Source organism: Leucoraja erinacea, chromosome 1 (genome assembly GCF_028641065.1).
Source record: "Leucoraja erinacea ecotype New England chromosome 1, Leri_hhj_1, whole genome shotgun sequence".
NCBI lineage: Eukaryota > Metazoa > Chordata > Chondrichthyes > Rajiformes > Rajidae > Leucoraja > Leucoraja erinaceus.
Window position 1 is genome coordinate 34,245,956 of NC_073377.1, and position 22,176 is coordinate 34,268,131.

The following is a 22,176-nucleotide window of genomic DNA, read 5'->3' on the forward strand; positions in this document are numbered from 1 at the left end:
CCTGGAGTACAGGAGGATGAGGGGTGATCTTATAGAGGTGTATAAAATCATGAGAGGAATAGATCGAGTAGGTGAATTAAGGACCAGACTTCATAGGTTCAAGGTGAAGGGGAAAAGATTTAATAGAAATTTGAGGTGTAACGTTTTCACACAAAGGGTGGTGGGTGTATGGAACAAGTTGCCAGTTGAGGTAGTTGAGGCTGGGACTATCCCATCATTTAAGAAACAGTTTGACAGGTACATGGATAGGACAGGTTTGGAGGGATATGGACCAAACACAGGCAGGTGGGACTAGAGTAGCTGGGACATTTTGGCCAATGTGGGCACATTAGGTCGAAGGGCCTGTCTCCCCTTGTATCATTCTATGACTATATCTCCTTTAAACTTTGCCCACTCATCTTAAAGCTAAGCCCTATAGTATTTGACTTTTCCATCCTTAAAGGTTCTGAAGTCTACCCTATTTAGCTTCTCATAATTTTTTGACTTCTATCATTTCCATCCAATTACAGCACGGAAAAGGCCATCTCGACCCTTCTAGTCCTGACTGTCCCTACCCTGCGTTTATGCTTTCTCATATAACTATCCAATTTATTTAACTGATAAAAACAAACCTGCCACCACCATCAGTTCTCACACAGCCACCACTCTTGAGTAAAGAAGTTCCCCCTCAGTTACCCCTAAACTTGGGCAAGTCATGTCCCCGGAATCTTCCCTATCAGTGGAAAAGTCTACTCCATCCCTCTCATCATTTTAAAGACCTCTTCAAGTCATGGCCAAAGAATAAAGCCCTAACTTGTTCTCTGCTTAGTTGCTCCTAATCTCCATCTTTCATGACTTCTAGGCGACCCCACTCCAAAAACCCTTGACACCAACTTCTATACTCAATCAAGAAGCTTTCTTTCTATCTCTGCCTTCAGGGAACTGTGCAAAATCAGTTCCACTGAATTAGGCCTTCGGGCCTCAATCATGGCCAGCCCTCTGTGGCAATGAGTTCCACAGATTAACTACCCTCTATGTAAAGAAGTTCATCCATAACTCCTTTCTAAAAGAGTTCTCCCTGCATACTCCGGCATTCATGAGGAAATACCTTAATCCAGGCATCATTCTGGTAAATCTCCTCTGCACACTTCTCAAATTCTCCACATCCTTCCTGTAACGGAATGAGCGGAACTGCATACAAAACCCCAAATAACATTGCCAGTGATGCTCGCATCCTGCAAAAATGTGTTTGAGACAGTTCTGCAACACTCTCCTGTAAACAATCCCGGTAGATGCATTTTCTCCAGAACAACTTTGATATACAAAATGTACTAACCTAACAAGCATCTCAAAGCATAGCAATATTGTTTCTCTCTCCGTGGTAACTGGTGTCTCACTTATGCCACGTGAGCATTATTCCTCTCCCAGCAAGATTAAAACCAAATATATATTTTATTTGGCCAACTGAATGAAGTTGCAGTATTAAAGTCTTACAGTGAACTTATTAAAGTTTTACAGTGCAAAACATCTGTTCCCTATTAATCTTATGACAAAAGTCACAAAAATACCTAACCTTGCACCACTGTGGACTCACAAGTCAGCATCTACTGATTTAATGGGCACGGACCTATAAGTATATCACCCACTCACGCCCACATCACAATCTGAAACTCCTTTAGGGGGGGGGGGGGGGGGGGGAGGGGGGGGGGGGGGGGGACAGGGAGAGAGGGAGAGAGGGAGAGAGGGAGAGACGGGGAGACGGAGAGAGGGAGAGAGGGAGAGGGGAGAGAGAGGGAGAGAGGAGAGAGAGAGATATCCCTGCCTCAACTGTATGTAATATGGAATGATACATGTCGCAGAATTGCTGCAGTAGCTATGACAACGTTAATTACATTTAACTTCATTACTCTGTGAAACTCACAGTATCTTTAGGATTAGAGGTGGCGTGGCATTGCCTTCAGTGATTGAGTACACTTCCACTGGCGGTAGTTTGTAGCCTTTTCCAGTGTAATCAAGAGATATTACTTGGATAGATTTGAATTGAAGCTACTTATAAGTCCTATGATATGTTACACAAGATCCAAATGAGTTTTTAATGGTAAGCAAATCAAAAGTTCTGAAACCTTGAACATTTTATGATTGCGTATCGTAATTTCTTCAAAAGCATGTCTCGATAAATAGGACTTTAAAAGGCTTATTTATGAGAGTTCAGGTTCTTCCTAATCTACTTTATAAATGTTATATTACACACTTGTTGATTAATTTTATAACAAATTGGTCATTGTGCACCTTGGCCTGCTAGCTGTAAGAATTCTGCTGTGTTTTGTGTGCTCAAACATTTCATGATATCTGGAAACCAGAAATCGTCTTGAATTGATGTCTGTGATCATGTCATTTTCATCCATGTGCTATGGTTTCGCTCCATGTTCCATTGTGAGTCATTCTTTAATGTAGAATGATGGGAGTTGATGGGTGTGAATGAGAGAGAACAGGTTGCAATGGTCCAGGGAACTAAGGGGGGGGGGGGGGGGGGGGGGGGGGGGGGGAACTAGGGGGGATGGAACTATTGGGATTGTTGAACTCTTTGTGAACCAGAATGGACAATATACAATAGACAATAGGTGCAGTAGGCCATTCGGCCCTTCGAGCCAGCACCGCCATTCAATGTGATCATGGCTGATCATCCCCAATCAGTACCCCGTTCCTGCCTTCTCCCCATATCCCCTGACCCTGACTGCTATTTTTAAGAGCCCTATCTAGCTCTCTCTTGAAAGCATCCAGAGAACCTGCCTCCACCGCCCTCTGAGGCAGAGAATTCCACAGACTCACCACTCTCTGTGAGAAAAAGTGTTTCCTCGTCTCCGTTCTAAATGGCTTACTCCTTATTCTTAAACTGTGGCCCCTGGTTCTGGAATTTATGGACAAGTGTCAAATCACTTACTTCTATTTCCTATAACCGGAAAACAATCCTTTAACTTTGTGCTGCTTCTGGGTGAATAGTTGATGATCCCAGAATATTACAATCCCTCTATATTGAAATTCTGACATCTCTTCCTTCTCTTGGTCAATGATTGCACCGTCCTTTTACAAAATTCCTGCCATCTTTCCTAATAATCCATTGTACTTATCCTTAAATCCAGTATTAGACTCACGCAGAGCACCAAGACTTTTTTGGTTGCAGTCACCAACGATATCCTATGTAACTACAATCCACGTACATTGTCCTTCTAGTTCCGTCCTATATCTGACACCATTAGCCATTTCAGTCATTGTTATCAATTCCCTTCTATAGCTCCCAGTACCTTCTAGAGTTTCTTTTGCACCTTTTCAAATGCCCTTTGTCCAGCTCAATGGTCATTAATGTATTAACATCATCCCATTCAGTCAGCTAAATTTCCTTTCACTTCATTGGAAGAAGATATAAGCTTGCTTGGTTCCCGCTGACCTCAACTACATTTGCCTCTACCCCTGTCAACATCCATAGAGGTTTTGGATTGAGCCAAGTGGCTCGCAGACTTCACCTTCCTTTGCCACATCCAGTCAGTTGGTAAGAGTTGGTAATACAAGGAATATCAGACGCTGGAATGTTGCGCAAAACACAAAGTGGTGGTGTAACTCAGCACGTCAGGCAGCATCTGTAGAGGACATGGATAGACAACGTTACGAGTCAGGACCCTTCTTCAGACTCCATTTCCCTTCAGAGATGTTGCCTGACCTATTGACCTTCTCCACCACTTTGTGGTTTGGTAAGTGTGGGAGTTGGATCTGGATATTTTGGAGGGATCACAGTGAGGCTATGTGGGATAATCATTTTGATGAATAATATTATAGGCCTTCCAATTGTTCGTGAAAATGAGAGGAGCAGATGTACAGGGAGATGGCTGTAAGAATAATAAGATAGTATTAGTGGGAGATTTTAACTTCCTTAATATTGACATGGTCACCCATAGTGCAACTGGCTTAAACAGGCTGTACTTTATTAAATGCATCCAAGTGAGATCATAAGATCATAAGAGATAGTAGAATTAGGCCATTTGGCCCATCAAGCTTCCTTAATTAATTTTTCGAGGTGCTCAGTAAAGAGGGTGCAACGCTGAAACTTTAGGGAATGAGGCAGGGCCAGTGATGGAAGTGGAGGGGTACTTTGCTACCAGGGACCACAATTCTAATAGTTTTTTTAAAGTTATGGAGAAAAATATGACTGTTTCACAAGTTTCGGGCCAAAATTGGGGCAAGGGAACTTTCAGAGGCATTAGGCAGGAATGTGCAGAGATCAACTGATGCAGAGTTTCGATCCAAAATGTCGACGATTCCTTTCCCCCGTAGCTCGAGCTGTTGAGTTATTTCAGCAAATTGTTTGTTGCTTTAGAAAGGATGAGACTATTTTCAGCGTGAAGGACAAAGGGTGGTTTGATCAAAGTCTATAAAATAATGAGAAATGTCTGGACAGAGTGAACAGTCAGAGATTGTTCCCTTTGTTGGAGTTGTCAATAACTAGAAGGCACAGCAGTGAAACAAAGAGCAAGAAAACTTATAGTGAAAATAAGAAAAAGGTTTTTTAATGCAGCACGTTGTTGGAATCTGGAAGGTGCTGCCTGCAGATGAGGTGGAGGCAGCTCTACCGTCACAGTTATAAGCGAATTTGATCAACGTATAGTGAGGAAACATTTGCAAGGTTGCAGGGAAAGGGCAGATGGGTGGAACTAGTTAGCTGCAATGATAGAGAGCCAGCACAGCGTAACGGGTCAAATGACCTCCTTCAATGCTGTAACTGTTCTATGTTTCATAATTTCATTCCCCTCTATCTCATCACTTATGTCACCAAAGTCGTCGGAACCCTTAATCTACTGTGTGCCTGCAATTTAGCTTTCAGTGACTTACCATAACCTGGTTAATATTTCCCAATCTCTCATCATTTAAAAAGCACTAAACATTTTTGTTTCTTCTATTGAATTGGATAACTACATGGGTTTTCCACATGGTACTTCATCGGCTATCTTGTTAAATTCTCACCTACGTCATTTGTATCTCATTGAAACCATATCTTACCATTGCCTCTCCTGCATCGCTTTCTGTCTCTTGGTCTCTATCAGCATTGCACTGATGCAAGGAGATCGTGAGGAACATTATGAGACTGCAAGGCCTGGAAAAATAATTTGCCTATGTGTTATGCTTCTGACATCTCATGCTTTACTGCACCATGATTCATAACTGTTCAACACAGTAGTTCATCCACCTGAAACTAATCTAGCTGACAATTCATAATCCTTAGCAGGTGCCTGTATTGCCAACTGATCTCTTCTCCATCTTTCATAATGTCATCCCAATGGCCAGAGGATGCCTCTCATTAAATCCCAATTTAAATAATTTCTCCGGATCCCATTTACATTAAGGCAGCGGAAACCAATAAGTCTTCATTTCTGTGATGTAAATTTTATTACGGCACAAGTTCGTTATTACTTCCACCGGGCAACCAAGTCAAAAATGTAGTTGATGAGAGTGAGAGTGAAAGAAAGTCCTAATATGTAAGTGATGTAAAAAAGTCTTGATTTATGTAAAGAAAATTAAATGAAATGGCACAGATATGACAAAATCATCAAGGGGGAATTTTGTTTCACACATTTTTCAGGATGGTTGGAGTGTGGAATACGCTGCCTGAAGAGGTAATGGAGCCAAATGCTCTCACAACATTTAAGAAACAACTAGACAAAGCTCGGAAGGTTTTAGATCTAATGGGGGTAAACTGATGTTATAAAGGTACAATTGGGAGCCATTTTGGAGCAGTGTTTAGGTTTATTATTGTTATGTATACCAGGATAGTTCATAAGTTATAGTTCATAAGTTATAAACATGGAACATTTGGCCCATCAAGTTTACTCTGCCATAACTGACCTATCTTTCCCTCTCAATCTCCTGCCTTCTTCCCATAACCCCCTGACACCGCTGAGATATAGTGAAAATGTTTTGTTTTCATATCAAAGCTGTCCAATATTTGAGCTATCATATCAAATTTGATTATTACGCTATTCATGAATACAATCAAGCCAAAGGTACAACATGTACAGCAAAGTAAAACATACCCGAGTACAGAATATAATTTCTCAGCATATTGGAGCATAAGTTCTAGAGAGAAAATCTAATGTCTGTAATGAAGTAGGTTGGGAAATCAAGGTTATACATCAAGATACATGACTTTTATATGTATCAGTTGACAGGGTAGTGGAGGGAGTTTCAATGACAGCTTTCTAAGGAGAATGGAGTGGGTGTTCAAAGGGAAATACTGCAAGAGAAACGGCAGGGACAGGCTAAGTTATTCCTGCAAGGTGCTGGCAGCAATGTGAAGGGCCAAATGGCCTCCTCTTCTACTGTCACCATTCATTGACTCCATCATTCGTGTCTTCAATCAGCTTTATATACGAACACTTGCTCTAAGTTTGTCAAGACACAACCATTTAACGCCATATTTTTACCCAAAGAAATCTAACACACCTCTGATTACTTAAGTAATCAACAACTGAAATAGGCAAATTAAAACTCCACTGAATAGATTCAGCTCAGGCATCAAACTAATTAATTCTGACAACTTCACAAATGTTGTCACACTGAGTGAAATGGACCAGAGCAAACACGGATAGATAAAACAGAAAGATGTATTGCATGTGGAGCAGTCCTGCAATCCTATCTGTGTACCGAGGAGAACTGTTTCTAACAAGCTGTTGTCAGGATCAGTACTTTGTCACCATGCCAACAAACGCTGCTTCCAGGCAAATAAAGAACTCTGCCTAGCATCAATGAAGCTTCAGTGCAGGATGTCAACCCCTGGTGAAAATGTTTGCTTCAGTCCCATGTGGGATTGAGTTTATTCACCTGAAAGTTGACCAGGGTTCAGCAAGTCAAGGTAGGACAGTTCAAGCAGTCTCAGCTTCCAAGCTGTGCAGAACAATCCCAGGTGGCAGTGGGGATGGTAGAGCTCAGCTCGGAAATGATTGATACAAGGAGACAGGTCAATGTGCCTAGTAGGCGCTGCCAGGCGCTGCCAGACTGTGTGTCTGCTGGATGAAGACATGATCATGTTCAGCCAGAGTCCCCCACTGTTGAACGGGCCACAGCCGACCATCTGCGGAGAATGGTGACTAGAATGTGTATAAGGGCTGCCAACACCTGTTTAAAATTTAAACGCAATAGAGAAATGGAGAAAATTGGCAGCAAACAAATTCTAGGCAGGTTTTGTCAAAATTAACAGTCCTAACTGACTCCATTCAGCCTATTCCACTGGTAAAGAGAGATTTTCACTTACATAGATCATTTCACACACCTTTCTGAAATTTAAAAGCACTTTGGTCAATAACATCTCCCTTGAAATGTAGGTCACACAACAGTCAATCTGAATACAATAAGATGCCGCAAACAGTAGAGTTATAATGACCAGACCAGACAATTTGATTTAGAAACACTCATATCTGCAACAATATAAGAAGCATTGATATTGGTATTGATTTATTATTGTCATTTGTATCGAGACGCAGTTTAAAGGTTTGCATATTATCTACACAAATCATACCACACACACAAGTACCAGTCCTACCATACACAAGTACAGATGTAGACACAAGGAACTTCAATGCCAGATTGAGAATTAAGGGACAGAAGTTTAGGGGTAACATGAGGGGGAACTTCTTTACTCAGAGAGTGGTAGCTGTGTGGAATGAGCTTCCAGTGAATGTGGTGGAGGCAGGTTCGATTTTGTCATTTAAAAACAAATTGGATAGGTATATGGACGGGAAAGGAATGGAGGGTTATGGTCTGAGTGCAGGTAGATGGGACTAGGGGAAAATAAGTGTTCGGCATGGACTTGAAGGGCCGAGATGGCCTGTTTCCGTGCTGTAATGGTTATTACAAAAAAGGACACTAAGTGCTGGAGTAATTCTGTTGGTCAGACAGCACCTCTGGAGAACATAGATAGGTGACATTTGTGGGTGGGCACCCTGCCTCAGACTGTACAATGGGTAGTGCAAAAAAAAGAAAGGGAACAGAGGGTGCATAACATAGCGCTACAGCTACAGAGAAAGTGTAGAATTTTAAAAAGCGCAAGGGCCGCAATGAGGTAGATTGGGTAATGTAACAGACATTCATTACTCAATGGGAAATGCTCATGAATGGAGGGAACTGGGCCAGTGACATGGGTTTATTTATCAACACCAGGAAGTAGTTGACTGCTCACCTGTGAAATTGTGACTCATTGTGTGTATTCTGAGCATCACTAATAGGAACATCTCCCCGAGCACCCTCAAAAGAATGCCACAGACGAGAACCAAACCCTAATGCCTAGCAGCTGTGGAAACTTAAATTCAATTATTAATCTGGAATTTGCAACATCGTCAATTAGTTTTAATAATGATAGCCACAAACCCAACTAGATTGTCATTAAAAACCCATTTGGATCACGACTGCCCTTCAGGGAAAGATGTCTGCCACCCTTCCATGATCCAGCGCCAGCCTACATGTGACTCCAGCCCATCCCATGGGGCTGACTCTTAAATTGCCTCTGAAAAGGTCAAGCAAGCCATTCCATTGCAGGTGACTCACCAACGAGATATTAGAGATCAGCTGTAAATGTTGGCACAAGTTAAAGCAACACCCAAACATGCCCCCAAAAATACAACAATAGAACACATTGGGAAGGCCTTAAAATGTTCAGTCTGTGGCAATTCACTGTCTCTTCAGTATTTCACCTTCAATGCCTAATGGTTCCTGGGATCAAGGGCAATTCCTGCATTCCATGACACTTCACTTTGCTTAAGCTCTCTGAAATGTCCGAGTGCATATAGATCCTAAGTAAGAGTGTGACAGGGGATACTGCTGGGATGTTCAGGTGAAGATGTTCTAGGTTGGTGCATGTCAGGGGAGAGGGGGAGGATTGGGGGAGGATGGAGGCTGGGGATGCCAAAGATGGCAGGGGAAAAAGTCCCTCCACGGCCTTACAATAATGAGGTCTTGTCCATGCCTGTTGCACAGCTAAGAACAGAGAAAAGGAAGCAGGAGGGAAGTAGAGGGAGAAGTGGAGAGGAATGGAAGGAGGGAGGAAGAGGTAGGGTGGAAGAGAGGCAAGAAGAGAGCAGGAAAGAAAGGGGTGGGAGGAGGAGGAGGATGGGAAAAGGAAGATAACTGTGACAAAGAGACGCCCTCACTGGATATGCTTTATTTCCCTTTCCCCAACCCATTATAAGGATGTCCCATTGGCTAGTCCCTCACCAACATACTACCCCTTCTCCGCCTTGTCCTTTATTGGAAATACAATTTTAAGCTTTAGCTGGAAATGGAGAAGAGGAACAAATCTTGAGCAGTACAATAATTAGTAAATGCAATGTTATTTTTGCAGTGCAAGGGCATAGTCTAATGAGTCACCGAAGTAACATTTGCCAAATAGCTTTACGTCATTTCAGTCTTATTTTATGGTTTAATCATTTTTAACGCATGATTACTTACAATCTAATATTCCTGTTACGGTTTTGCAGCATGTGTCACCTTGCAGATGTCCATTTCTAACATATCCCTGGTGAGTGAACTGCAAGGATTTAGGATCTATAAAAGATGTACAGTCGACTGCCCTCCACCGAGTGTGACAGCCATCAGCTACTGCAAAAAAATCAAAGCTGATTCCTAGGATTAGCAATGGGCTATGGATTTGAAGTTAAGAGATCAAACCACACTTCAAAGAATAAATCCTTTAAACCACCTTAAAGCAATTTCATTTTGCATGTTCTCTCATTCAAATTTTGTTAATGATTCTCAAACGTAGTTTCTTGATATCATTCAGCAGTTTTTACTTGCTAAAGCCATTCACATCAGAAAAGCGAAATTATGTCTGTTGATCATGTTTTTGTAAGCAAAGTCAATAGTGGAATAGATATGTCAAATAATATGCATATTCGGGTAGAGACACTTCTTTCTGGGACCATCATCTGGACATAGGCAACGCTGCCTGACATGAACTTTGTTAGTTCACATTATCTTCCTCCTCTGGGGCTTAGAAGTTTCAATATATGTTTCAATATATTTTCAATTTTTATATATATCTCAATTTATATTTTCAACATAAGTTTCAATATATTTACTTGAAAATATCATAACAATCAAAAATTGAAAAATAGATGAAACACTGATTTCTAATGCAGAAACTATTGTTTTCTTTGCTATTGTCATGATGCACATTTGGGGGGTTCATAATAAAATAATCGTGCTATATTTGAAAGGCACATAAAACTGGAGAGTGCCAGAGGAATTGCCCGGGGCACTCCCTTATTGTAATCTATGCTTCAAGAAGCCCAGTTCAGCAAATTGCAGTGGATTCTGCTTTTGGACTGGCAGATGTACTGTAGCCTCAGGCAACAACAAAAACATATTGGAAAATACTTTCAGAGAAAGAAAATACATCACATGGAACATCACCAGTGACTCGGGATGAAGAATATTTACTTTAGTTTAGTTTATTGTCACCTATACTGAGGTACAGTAAAAAGTTTTTGTTGTGTGCTAACCAGTCAGCGGAAAGACTATACATGATTACACTTGAACCATCCATAATGTACAGATACATATTAAAGGGAATAACATTTACTGCAAGATAAAGTCCAGTAAAGTCCAATTAAAGATAGTCTGAGGGTCTCCAGAGAGGTAGATAGTGCTCAGGCTGGTCTCTAGTTGTTGGTAGGGTGGTTCAGTTGCCTGATAACAGCTTGGAAGAAACTGTCCCTGGAGATATCATACATCTGGAGGTGTATGTTTTCACAATTCTATACCTCTTGCCTAATGGGAGAGGGGAGAAGAGGGGGTGACCTGAGTGAGACTCATCCTTATTTATGCAGGTGACCTTGCTGAGGCAGTGTGAAATGTAGACAGAATGAATGGAAGGGAGGTTGGTTTGTGTGATGGTCTGGGGTGCGTCACATTTTTCTGCAATTTCTTGCGGTCTTGGATGGGGCTGTTCCCAAACCATGCTGTGATGTATCTCGACAAATACAATCAACAATACAATAGTAAGATTAAACAAGAACTTACCAGTTTGAAGTTTGATCTGTATTTTATGAGGAGTTACGATGAGGGATTACGTGAAGAGCCCGTCCAGCACGCATGCGCGACATACTTCAAAGCAGCGGTGTGGAATCACAGAAAACAACACAGTAATTGAAATAAACATAGTAAAGATAAGGAGAATTAAGTTACCAGTTGATCTCTGCAATTGAGGGTGAGAGCGGAGGGCACGTAATCCCTCATCGTAACCCCTCATAAAATACAGATCAAACTTCAAGCTGGTAAGTTCTCGTTTAATGTTACTATTTTACTTCGGAGTCACGTGAGTGACGTGAAGATTTTAAAGCTCTGTGATTTCAAACCATGTAACAGTTCATAACTCACTCGCTGCCTAAGTAATCCAAGGGAGGAAGTATGTTATCGTAATCAACCATGAATCTGTTTATAAAACAATAATGGTATTTATTTTGAAAACAATTACAAAGTAAAATAATGCTCCCCCGGGCTTAAATTATATGTATGCAGAGTCCAAAATTCTTTCTGCAAATCATCCACAATCAGTACCCCGTTCCTGCCTTCTCCCCATATCCCCTGACACCACTATCTTTAAGAGCCCTATTTAGCTCTCTCTTGAAAGTATCCAGAGAACCGGCCTCCACCGCCCTCTCAGGCAGAGAGTTCCACACTCACAACTCTCTGTGTGAAAAGGTACCCCGGTTCTGGACTCCCCCAACATTGGGAACACGTTTCCTGCATCTAGCGTGTTCAAACCCTTAATAATCTTATATGTTTCAATAAGATCCCATCTCATCCTTCTAAATTCCAGAATATGCAAGCCCAGCCACTCCATTCTCTCAGCAAATGACAGTCCCGCCATCACGGGAATTAACCTCGTGAAACTACGCTGCACTCCCTCAATAGCAAGAAGGTCCTTCCTCAAATTTGGAGACCAAAACTGCAGACAATACTCCAGATGTGGTCTCACTAAGAGCCCTGTACAACTGCAGAAGGATTTATTTGCTCCTATACTCAACTCCTCATGTTATGAAGGCCAACATGCCATTCGCTTTCTTCACTGCCTGCTGTACCTGAATGCTTACGTTCATTGACTGATGAACAAGGACCCCCAGATCCCGTTGCACTCCCCCTTTTCCCAACTTGACACCATTTAGATAATAATCTGCCTTCCGGTTTTTGCTACCAAAGTGGATAACCTCACATTTGTCCTCATTAAACTGAATCTGCCATGCATCTGCCCACTCAACCAACCTGTCCAAGTCACATTGCATTCTCATAGCATCCTCCTCACAGTTCACACTGCCACCCAACTTTGTGTCATCTGCAAATTTGCTAAAGTTACTTTGAATTCCTTCATCTAAATCATTTATGGATATTGTAAATAACTGCAGTCCCAGCACTGAGCCTTGCGGTACCTAACTAGTCACTGGCTGCCATTCTGAAAGGGACCCGTTAATCCCTACACTTTATTTCCTGTCTGCCAACCAATTTTCTATCCATGTCAGCACTCTACCCCCAATACCATGTGCCCTATTTTTGCACACTAATCTCCTAAATGGGACCTTATCAAATGCATTCTGATGCATGCTGCACAAGCCATGGACACCCTGTGGCAAGGTTTGCATGCTATCTTGGGCTAAAAGGTGAAGTGGGCCAATATAATTGGCAACAATGCATCCTTCCCCAGTGAGCTCAGTGTATTCAATGCTCACTTTGAAGAGAAAGATGGTGGAAAGACGGTGGATCCGCCCGACAGCCTTGGGTGTGTTCACACCCATGGTCACTGGTGTAGAGGGCAGATCAGCCTTCCTGAGGGTGAACCACAGATAGCCACTGGCTCAACAGAGTCCTCTCACAGAGGGTAAATCAACCATGGTCACAAACAAGGATAGAGCAGGCTTGAAGCGTTGAGGGGCCAACCCACTCACTTATTGAGTGACAAAATGCTGGAGTAACTCATCGAGTCAGACGACAGTCCCGGAGTAAATGGATAGGTGATGATTTCAGAGATGCTGCCTGCCCGCTGAGTTACTCCAGGATTTTGGAGTTCAAATGTCTTCAATGTTGTTATTCAGTCTTCAAACTACCTCCTCTCGCAGCTTGTTCCACTTTACCACCAGATTACAAAGCCAACACTTTATGCAGTGAGCTACTTTAGCCACGCTGACAACAGTGATTTATGCTTCTTGACACATTTTGCCAAGTTTTCTGTGATTATCATTTCTGTGATAGGTTTAAAGTGAAGGGGGAAATATTTAATAGGAATCTGAGGAGTGACTCTTTTGCACAAAGGGTGATGGGTGTAAGGAACAAACTGCCAAAAGAGGTAGTTGAGGCAGGGACTATCCTATCATTTAAGAAACAATTAGATAGGTAAACATATAGGACAGGTTTAGACCAAATGGGACATGTTGGTCGATGTAGACAAACTGGGCCAAAAGGGCCTGTTTCAAAACTGTTTCACTCTATGATCATTTAAGGGAATTTAAATTCACGTGTGGTTGCCAATCTGATGAAAAAGGCAAGCAGCTGTAAGTTAATATTTAATTTGTTTACAGTTAACTTCAGGGACGAAAGAAACCACAAATATTGTATGGAGCAAATATCATTGGTAGATTGTCTTTTTAAAAGTGACTTTCTAGTAGCTAATATGAATTTATAATAACAATTAATTTAAAACAATAATTTCTAATTTGTAATCATTTGTCTACAGGCATGCCTCTGAGAATCTGATTCCATGCATTGCTTACAACCCAGTCTACATTGGATAGGGAATTAGGGGAGGGCACCAGTAAATGGGGAATTAGGGGAGGGCACCAGTAAATGGGGAATTAGGGGAGGGCACCAGTAAATGGGGAATTAGGGGAGGGCACCAGTAAATTGTGGCTTAGAGGAGGGCACCAGTAAATGAGGAATGAGGGGAGGGCACCAGTAAATGGGGAATGAGGGCAGGGCACCAGTAAATGGGGAATTAGGGGAGGGCACCAGTAAATGGGGAATTAGGGGAGGGCACCTGTAGATGAGGACTAAGGGATGGTTGTAAATAGGGAATTAGGTCACAATGATTTTAACTATCATTTTAACCACTCCCACCTTTCCTCTCCAACTTTCTCCCCCCCCCCCCCCCCCCCCCCCCCCCCCCCCCCCCCAAGCTGTCTGAAGAAGGGTTCTGACCTAGGGGCCACAGTCTTAGAATAAAGGGGAGGTCATTTAAGACTGAGGTCAGTGGAGGCCAAGTCACTGGATGGATTTAAGAGAGAGTTAGTTAAAGCTCTAGGGGCTAGTGGAGTCGAGGAATATGGGGAGAAGGCAGGCATGGGTTATTGATAGGGGACGATCAGCCATGATCACAATAAATGGCGGTGCTGGCTCGAAGGGCCATATGGCCTCCTCCTGCACCTATTTTCTATGTTTCTATGTTTCTATGTTTCTATAAAACAGATTCTGCTGTTGCCAAGATGTGGTCTAATGGCACGTCCATTCTTTTAGCCTCCGATGTGGATGCTGCCCTGGTGGAGTGAGATGTATAAATGTCAGTATCCAATCCAGCAGCTCACATTACCTGTTTGAGCCACCTAGAGATGGTTTGGCTCGACACCCGACCATGTGTTTTTTTGTGGCTGACCCATAAAGCTTTTTCTCTCCCTCGGGAATCTTTAGTTGTATTGATGTATAACAGCAAATGAGTCATGACACATAAATGGGGGTCAGGTGGGTACGCCCGGAATTCCATAACAAGACCTGAAGTTCCTGTGGTATGGCAGTTGATGAGTAGGTTGTCCCTGTTCTTGAGCAGTATGTTTCCCATTTTCTTATGCTCGAGAGGTATTGTTTTTTGGTGGAGAGCCGGTGAGACGCTGTCATCGTGTCGATGGTCCTGTTTGACAGTCCCAGGTTCAGCAAAGGTCTTTTCTGAATCTGCAACCCAGTAGGTTAATTCTGTCATGGCATGGATGACTTATGCCTGACACCGGGTGAGTCAATAGGTCTGGACTACTGGGGATGGTCATTGATGTTTCAATGATCCTGTCAAGGACCACTGGGAACCATGGCTGTGTAGGCCAGTCGGGTACTACCAAGATGCCTGAAGCAGAGTCCATCTGTATTTTGCATAGTACCCGACTGATGAGGCAGAAGGGGGGAAAGGCATAGAAAAAATTGTTCCCCCAGTCCAGCGCGAATGCATCCATCGCCGCCGCCTCAGGGTCTGGTTCCCAAGCGACATACATTGGTACCTGGTGATTCAGCCGGGATGCAAAGAGATCGATATCTGGTGTCCCATATTGCTTTGTGATTTGAGCAAATACTTTGGGATTTAACATCCATTCGGTGTTATAATTGAACTTGCGTGACCTGGTGTCTGCCACTGTATTTAGCTTACCTGGTAGGTAAGTTGCTGAGAGCCAAATATGTTTGTCGACATACAGTTGCCAGATTGTGTTGACCAAATTGTCACATGATATCGATTTTATCCCGCCCATATGGTTAATATAGGCCACCACTGTGGTATTATCAATTTGTAAACGAACATGCAAATGGTGCATATTTGTACAATATGCTTTTAAACCATAGAATGCACCCAACATTTTCCAAATAGTTTATGCCCAGTGTCTGTAGTAGTGATGATTCTAGATTAGTCCATCGACCACCTGTGCTGGATATGGTATTAGTCGCTCCCCAGCCTTAAGCACTGGCATCTGTTTGTATAGTTAATGTTGGGTTATTGACGATGATAGGGCTGGAACTATACCAAATGTTCTCGATCCACCATTGTAGCTCTGATATTGCTTCAATGGGCAATTTCATGGTTCGGTCAAAATGTCCTGCATGTTGTTTTAACGCTTGCACCTTTGCACTTTGTAAGTTTTGATAGTGCAAAGGTCCAAACTGGGTAGCTGGAAATGCTGCTACTAGTTTTCCAATTACTCTTGCCACTTGTCGGATGGTTGGTCAATTGTTAACCATTAATTTGTTACATGTTTGTGCCAATTCTGCTGATTTCTCTTTTGGCAACGTTACAGATATGTGGACTGAGTTAATTGTGAACCCCAGACAGTCCATAGTTGTGGATGGTGTCAACTTAGATTTATCTGGATGTATGACAAAACCTAGGGTTTCAAATAAATGTTTAGTAGCTAACACAGCTGAATTAGCTAATTTTCTTAATATTGCCAAGGCTGGTTTTAGTATCTTGGTAAACAGTCTTGGGGCTGATGTTAGCTCATTAGGCAACGATTTGAAATGCCATTGTTGCCCCATCCAGGTAAATTTTAGGTATCTACGATGATCCTTGTGAATAGGTACTGAATAGTAGGCATCTTTTAAATCGATGCTTGCCATAAAGTATCCTTTGGAATTCAGTTGTTTGGCAGTCACAAATGTTTCCATTTTAAAGTGTATATACTTAACGAAAGTATTCAATGTAGTTAAGTCAATGATGATGCGACATCCACCATCTTTTTTGGTTTTGGTAAATATATTTGAAACAAATTCCAAAGGTTCATGTTCAGATTTCTCAATGATACCATTTGTAAGTAACCTCACCAGTTCTGCTTGTCCCTCTAGTTTTTCTTTTAGTGAGAGGGTAAAACCCCTTTGGGGTGCTTGCTGAACTGGTGGCATGTTTTCTTGGATAAATTCAATGTTGTATCCTTGAATACTGTTAAGTATATAACTATCACATATGATAGTGCTCCATGCTTCCATGAACAGGTGTAGTCTCCCCCCTGTTAGCACAATTCCCCCATCTGTTATGTACCGGTAGGAACCAGACCCACCTACCTCCATTGTTATTGGTGAATTTATTTCTTCTGTTTCTTGTTCTGGTTCTTCGTCGGTTGGGGTGGTGCTGTGTGGGGGTGGCGCATTTTCCATGGGGTCTGCTCTGGGCCCTGGCCTAAAAAAGGCTTCCAGGGATGTTGCGCGGACCCCGAGCTTTCACCAGTCCCTTGGAATTAACGTCGACTGGTGGATGCGATGGGGTGCTGCCACCTTGGTTGAGTGGTTCTGCTCGTTCCGGGACCTGCCCTCATGAGGCCAAATGCTTTTGACTCCTCATCCAGGTATTTGAGGTCTTATTGCTTCCTTGCGGAGTTATTAATCTCGTACTGTGTGTTACACAGTAGAGCCAGGGTATCTTGCTGATTCGTAGTCATGTCTACCCCATCTACGGAACGAGCATAGGAGGTGATAGCTGACGTCAGGAGCTTCAGTATTCGCTGCAGTTTCAGTTCTTGGGTTCTTATGCCCTGTCCAATGTACCCCCAGATTTGGCTGTTGACAGCCGGTACATTTAGTGAAATGCAGTTGTCTGGGGGCGTGTAGAGGTTCAACGCCTCATTGACTACCTGTTCTTGCAGTGGTTTGAATGAGAGATAGTCAATGCTGGCCGCCAGTTTTTGCTGTACCGGCCGCCCCGCTCGTGGTGTTGCCATGTAGCGGTTCACCACTCCCAGCAGCTCCTCCTGTTCCTGTACCCCGTGCATACTCCCAATATCTTCGGCCAGTGACCCCTGTTCTGGACCAGCCCAGTCCTGGTCGCCAATGCTCCCCTCAGCTGAGGGAGATGCGATGGCTAGTGCGTGGTAGTGCACTGGGGCCGGAGTGCCTGAACTTCCTTGGCGAGCTTGCCCTATGCTCCGCTGGAGCATTTGCTCCATGAGCCTCTCCACCCGGCTCAAACGGACACCTTTACCGCTCTCGGGCGGTGAGTCTTCCGTATCGGACTCATCGGAGTATACCGGCCAATCCGACTTCCTTTTTGCCTTACCTCCAGCCCGCTGCTGTTGTTCAGGCTGTGCTAGCGGTGCTGGGGTCGGCTCGGAATTGGCATCGGTGACTGTGGACCGCAGTGTGTGCAGTCCAGGTGCCGCTGGTCACCCCCCACTGATGGAACTCTCCTGTTCCGTCGGAGTCGAACGGGGAACGACCATTATTTCCTTGTCTTGCCTTGTTCATCCTGAGTGCACAAATCAGAACAAGGTATACGAAAAACACGAACTCAGAGTAAGTTACTTACCTGAAGGTCCCATTTTTAAACTTCTAGCGGGAGCGCCTGTACTTCCATTCGTTGTTGTTGCACTGCGTGAGACGCTATGTCGCGCATGCATGCTGGACGGGGACTTCACGTAGTCACTCACGTGACTCCGAAGTAAAATCAGTTTTATTCGTCACACTGCACATAAAGTGCAAGTGAAATGAATTTGTCAGCAGCGGTACAATGATAAAGAACACACAAAAACACAATAAAAATGTAACACAAACATCCACCACAGCATTCATCACTGTGGTGGAAGGCACAAAAATTGGCCAGTCCTCCTCCATTTTCCCCCGTGGTCGGGACCTCAACCCTCCGCAGCCGTTGCTGCGGGCGTCCAGATGTACAGACGGGTAAAAGTCCAGGTAAGTCCAGAATCGGCTCTTCCCCACTGGAGACCGCGGCTTCAGGTTGGTGTAGGCTGCAGGCCGACGGTCGGAGATTTAAAGTCCCCACCGCAGCCAGAAAATGCCTGTTTTTCTCTGAAGACGTAACAATGGATCTGCCGCCTGCTCGCGCTGCGACTGATGTCACCTCCGACCCCTCCCTCCTCCCCTCATTGTTCAAAAGTCGCCCTGTCAACTGTAGAACAAAGCTCGTAGCTGAAGACTGCGTCAGCCAAACCGGCGCTCCGTTGGTCGACACTCGCTCGTTCGCCCGCCTGCCTGCTCGCTCGTGCCTTGGCTCGGGTCTCTCCCCCTCCCCTCTCCCTCTTTCTTCCCTCTATCTCCCTCCCCTCCTCTCTCTCCCCCCTTTCTCCACCCCCCCTCTTTCTCCCCCTTGGCTCGGTCCAGGCCTCCCCCCCTCTCTCTCCCCCCTCTCTCCCCCATCTCTTTCCCCCCTCTCTCCCTCTCTTTCCCTCCTTCCCCCCCCTCAATTTTCCCCTCACTCCCCAGCCTCTCTCTCCCCCCTCTCTCCCTCTCTTTCCCTCCTTCCCCCCCTCAATTTTCCCCTCACTCGCCATCCTCTCTCTCTCCCCCCCCCCCTCTCTCTCCCCCCTCGGCTTGGCCTGGGTCGCCGCCCTCCTCTCTCGCTCCCCCCATTTCTCTCCACCCCCCTCTCTCCCCCTCACGTTTTTCTCTCTCTCTCCTCTCTCTCTCTCTCTCCCCCCCTCCCTCGCTCTCTCTCTCTCCCCCCTCTCTCTCTCCCCCCCTCTCCCCCTCTTTCTCCCCCCTCTCTCCCCCCCCCCCTCCCCTCTCCTTCCCCCTCTTTCTCCCCCTCTCTCTCTCTCCCTCCCCCTCACTCCCCCCCTCTCCTCCCCTCTCTCTCTCTCCCCCTGCTCTCTCTGTCTCTGCCCCCTCGCTCTCTGCACTCTCTCTCTCCCCCTTCCTCTCCCCCCTCTCTCCCCCCTGCCCCCCCCCCCCTCTTCCCCCCCTCAATCCCCCCTCACTCCCCACCCTCTCTTCATCTCCCCCACCGCTCTCTCTCCCCCCACGGCTCGGCCCGGGCCTACCCCCCCCTCTCTCGCTCCCCCTCGCTCCCCCTCACTCCTCCCACCTCTCCCCACCCTCTTTCCCCCCTCTCTTTCCCCGTCTTTTCCCCCTCTCTCTCCCCCTCTCTCTCTCTCTGACTCTGCCCCTCTCTCTCTGTCTATGACCCCTCTTTCTCTCTCTCTGACCTCTCTCTCTCCCTCCCTTCCCTCTCTAGACGTGCCTGCAAGTTCGGGAGCTATGGATGAGTGGATAGGGTGGGGGATGGGGTAAAAGGAGTGAATGAATAATATTAATATAATATCAAGGGGGGTAATTAGTGTGTGTGTGTGGGGGGGTGGTTAGTATATGTGTGAAGGGGGGGTTGGGGTATGGTTAGTGTGTGTGTGATGCCACAGGCCCCCTCCCCCCGCAACCACGCGTTGAGGGGACGGGACCCAACGGGTCCCACTTAGTCTAGTAACTACTAAAGGTCCGATCTTGGATGTGTGTGTGTTTGTTTGTGTGTGTGTTTGTTTGTGTATAATCACATCTTCTCGAAAAACGGCGCGTTAACGGTAACATTTTTACATATTCTGGTAGAAAATGTTCCCCTGGAGTCCAAAATCGCCTTATCTGACCATTTCATGGTTCATTTCTCGAATTATTAATGAAAACCTTCAAATATCGGACAAACTTTGAAGTCTGCGCCATCTTGCTCGCGCTGCGAGTGTCGTCATCCCCCCACCACTCCCTCTTCCTTTGGTTGATGCCCGCTCCCCGCTGCTCGCTGCTCCTCTACCCCCCTCCTCTCCCCTCCCCTGTGATCCCCCCTCCTCCCCCCCCCCTCCTCTCTCCCCCTCCTCTACCCCCCCCCTCCTCCCCTCTCCCCCCCTCCTCTCCCCCCCCTCCCTCTCCCCTCCTGTGATCCCTCCCTCTCCCCCTCCTGTGATCTCCTCTCCTCCCCCCTCCCCTCTCTCCCCCCTCCTCTCCCCCCCCTCCTCTCCCCCCCCTCTCCCCCCCCCCCCCTCCCCCCCTCCCCTCTCCTCTCCCCTCCCTCCCCCATCCTCTCCCCCTCCTCTCTCCCCCTCCTCTCCCCCCTCCTCTCCACCCTCCTCTCCACCCCTCCTCTCCCCTGTGATCCCCCCTCCTCCCCCCCCCTCCCCCCCTCCTCCCCCCATCCTCTCCCCCCTCCTCTCTCCTCCCCTCCTCTCCCCCCCCCCCCTTCCCCCTCTCCCTTCTCCCCTCCACCCCCCCTCTCCCCCTCTCCCCTCCCCCCCTCCCCCCCCCCCCCCCCCCCCCTCCCCCTCTCTCTCCCTCCTCCCTCCCCACTCCCTCCCGCCCCCCCCCCCCCCTCCTCCCCCCCCCCCTCTCCCCCCCTCCTCTCCCCCCCTCCTCTCCCCCCCTCATCCTCTCCCCCTCCTCTCCCCTCCCCCCCCCTCTCCCCCCTCCTCCTCCCCCTCCCCCTGTGATCCCCCCTCCTTCTCCCCCATCTTCTCCCCCCATCTTCTCCCCCCTCCCTCCTCTCCCCCCACCCTCCCCTCCTCTCCACCCCTCCTCTCTCCTCCCCTCCTCTCCCCCTCCCCCTCCTCTCCCCCCCCCCCGGCCTCTCTCCTCCCCCCCCCCCCCCCCCGCCCTCGCCCCAAGGAGCCGCTCAAGTGGCGGGTTAGTGAAGGCGGATTGCAGCGCCCGCACTCCAACCTCAGCTGCCGCTTCTCCCGAGCCTGCTCGGGCTTGAACAGTTTCTTTGATCACTGCGGACTCGAGCCCAAGGTGATCGAGAACCTGTCCAGGGAGAAGTTTGCTGGCGACGTCACCTTCGAAAGCCTTGCCCTCAAGTTTTGCAACGTGAGCTGCCCAAACTAGGAGAGCGAGCTGCCCAGCACAGCAGCAGTGATAGCAGCAACGAGCTGCTCTGGGGGAAGAACAAGCCTCTGCCCTCTGGGTCAACGAGCGCAATGCCAGGGTCATCCAGTGGCTGTACGGGTGCAAGAGGGCCAAGGAGGCTCCCTCTGTCCTGGTGTAGAATTTAAAAATATTGCGCCCCAATTACGGAAGAATTCATCGAGATTCTGAAAATTGGTGTGGGAGATGGTGCCAAAGGGAAAAGTCTCTTATCGTGCTAGAGACTCGAGTTTATGCCTGACTTCTGCCCTTGTCTGTTCGGAGTTTGTGCATTCTAACTGGGACCACGTGAATTTTCTCCAGGTGCTCCAGTTTCCTCCCACAATCTAGAGATGTGCAGGTTTGTAGGCTAACTAGTTTCTGTAAATTGTAAAATGTCCCTTGACTAGACTAGACTAGACCCTTGACTGGACTAGCCTCAGAATTAAAGGACGTTCTTTTTGGAAGATGGGGAGAAATGTCTTTCATCAGAGGGAGGTGATTCTGTGGAATTCTTTGCCACAGAAGGCTGTGGAGGCCGTCAGAGGGATATTTTTAAGGCAGAGATAGATAGATTCTTGATTAGACCAGGTATCAGAGGTTATGGGGAGAAGGCAGGAGAATGGGGTTAGGAGGGTGAGATAGATCAGCCATGATTGAATGGAGTACACCTGATGAGCCGAATTGTCTAATTCTTCTCCTATCACATGACCGTGTGTAGGATAGTGTTAGTGTACGGGATGATCGCTGGTTGGTGCGGACTGGGTGGGCCAAACAGCCTGTTTCTACACTGTGTCTCTAAAGTTTAAAGTAAAGTCT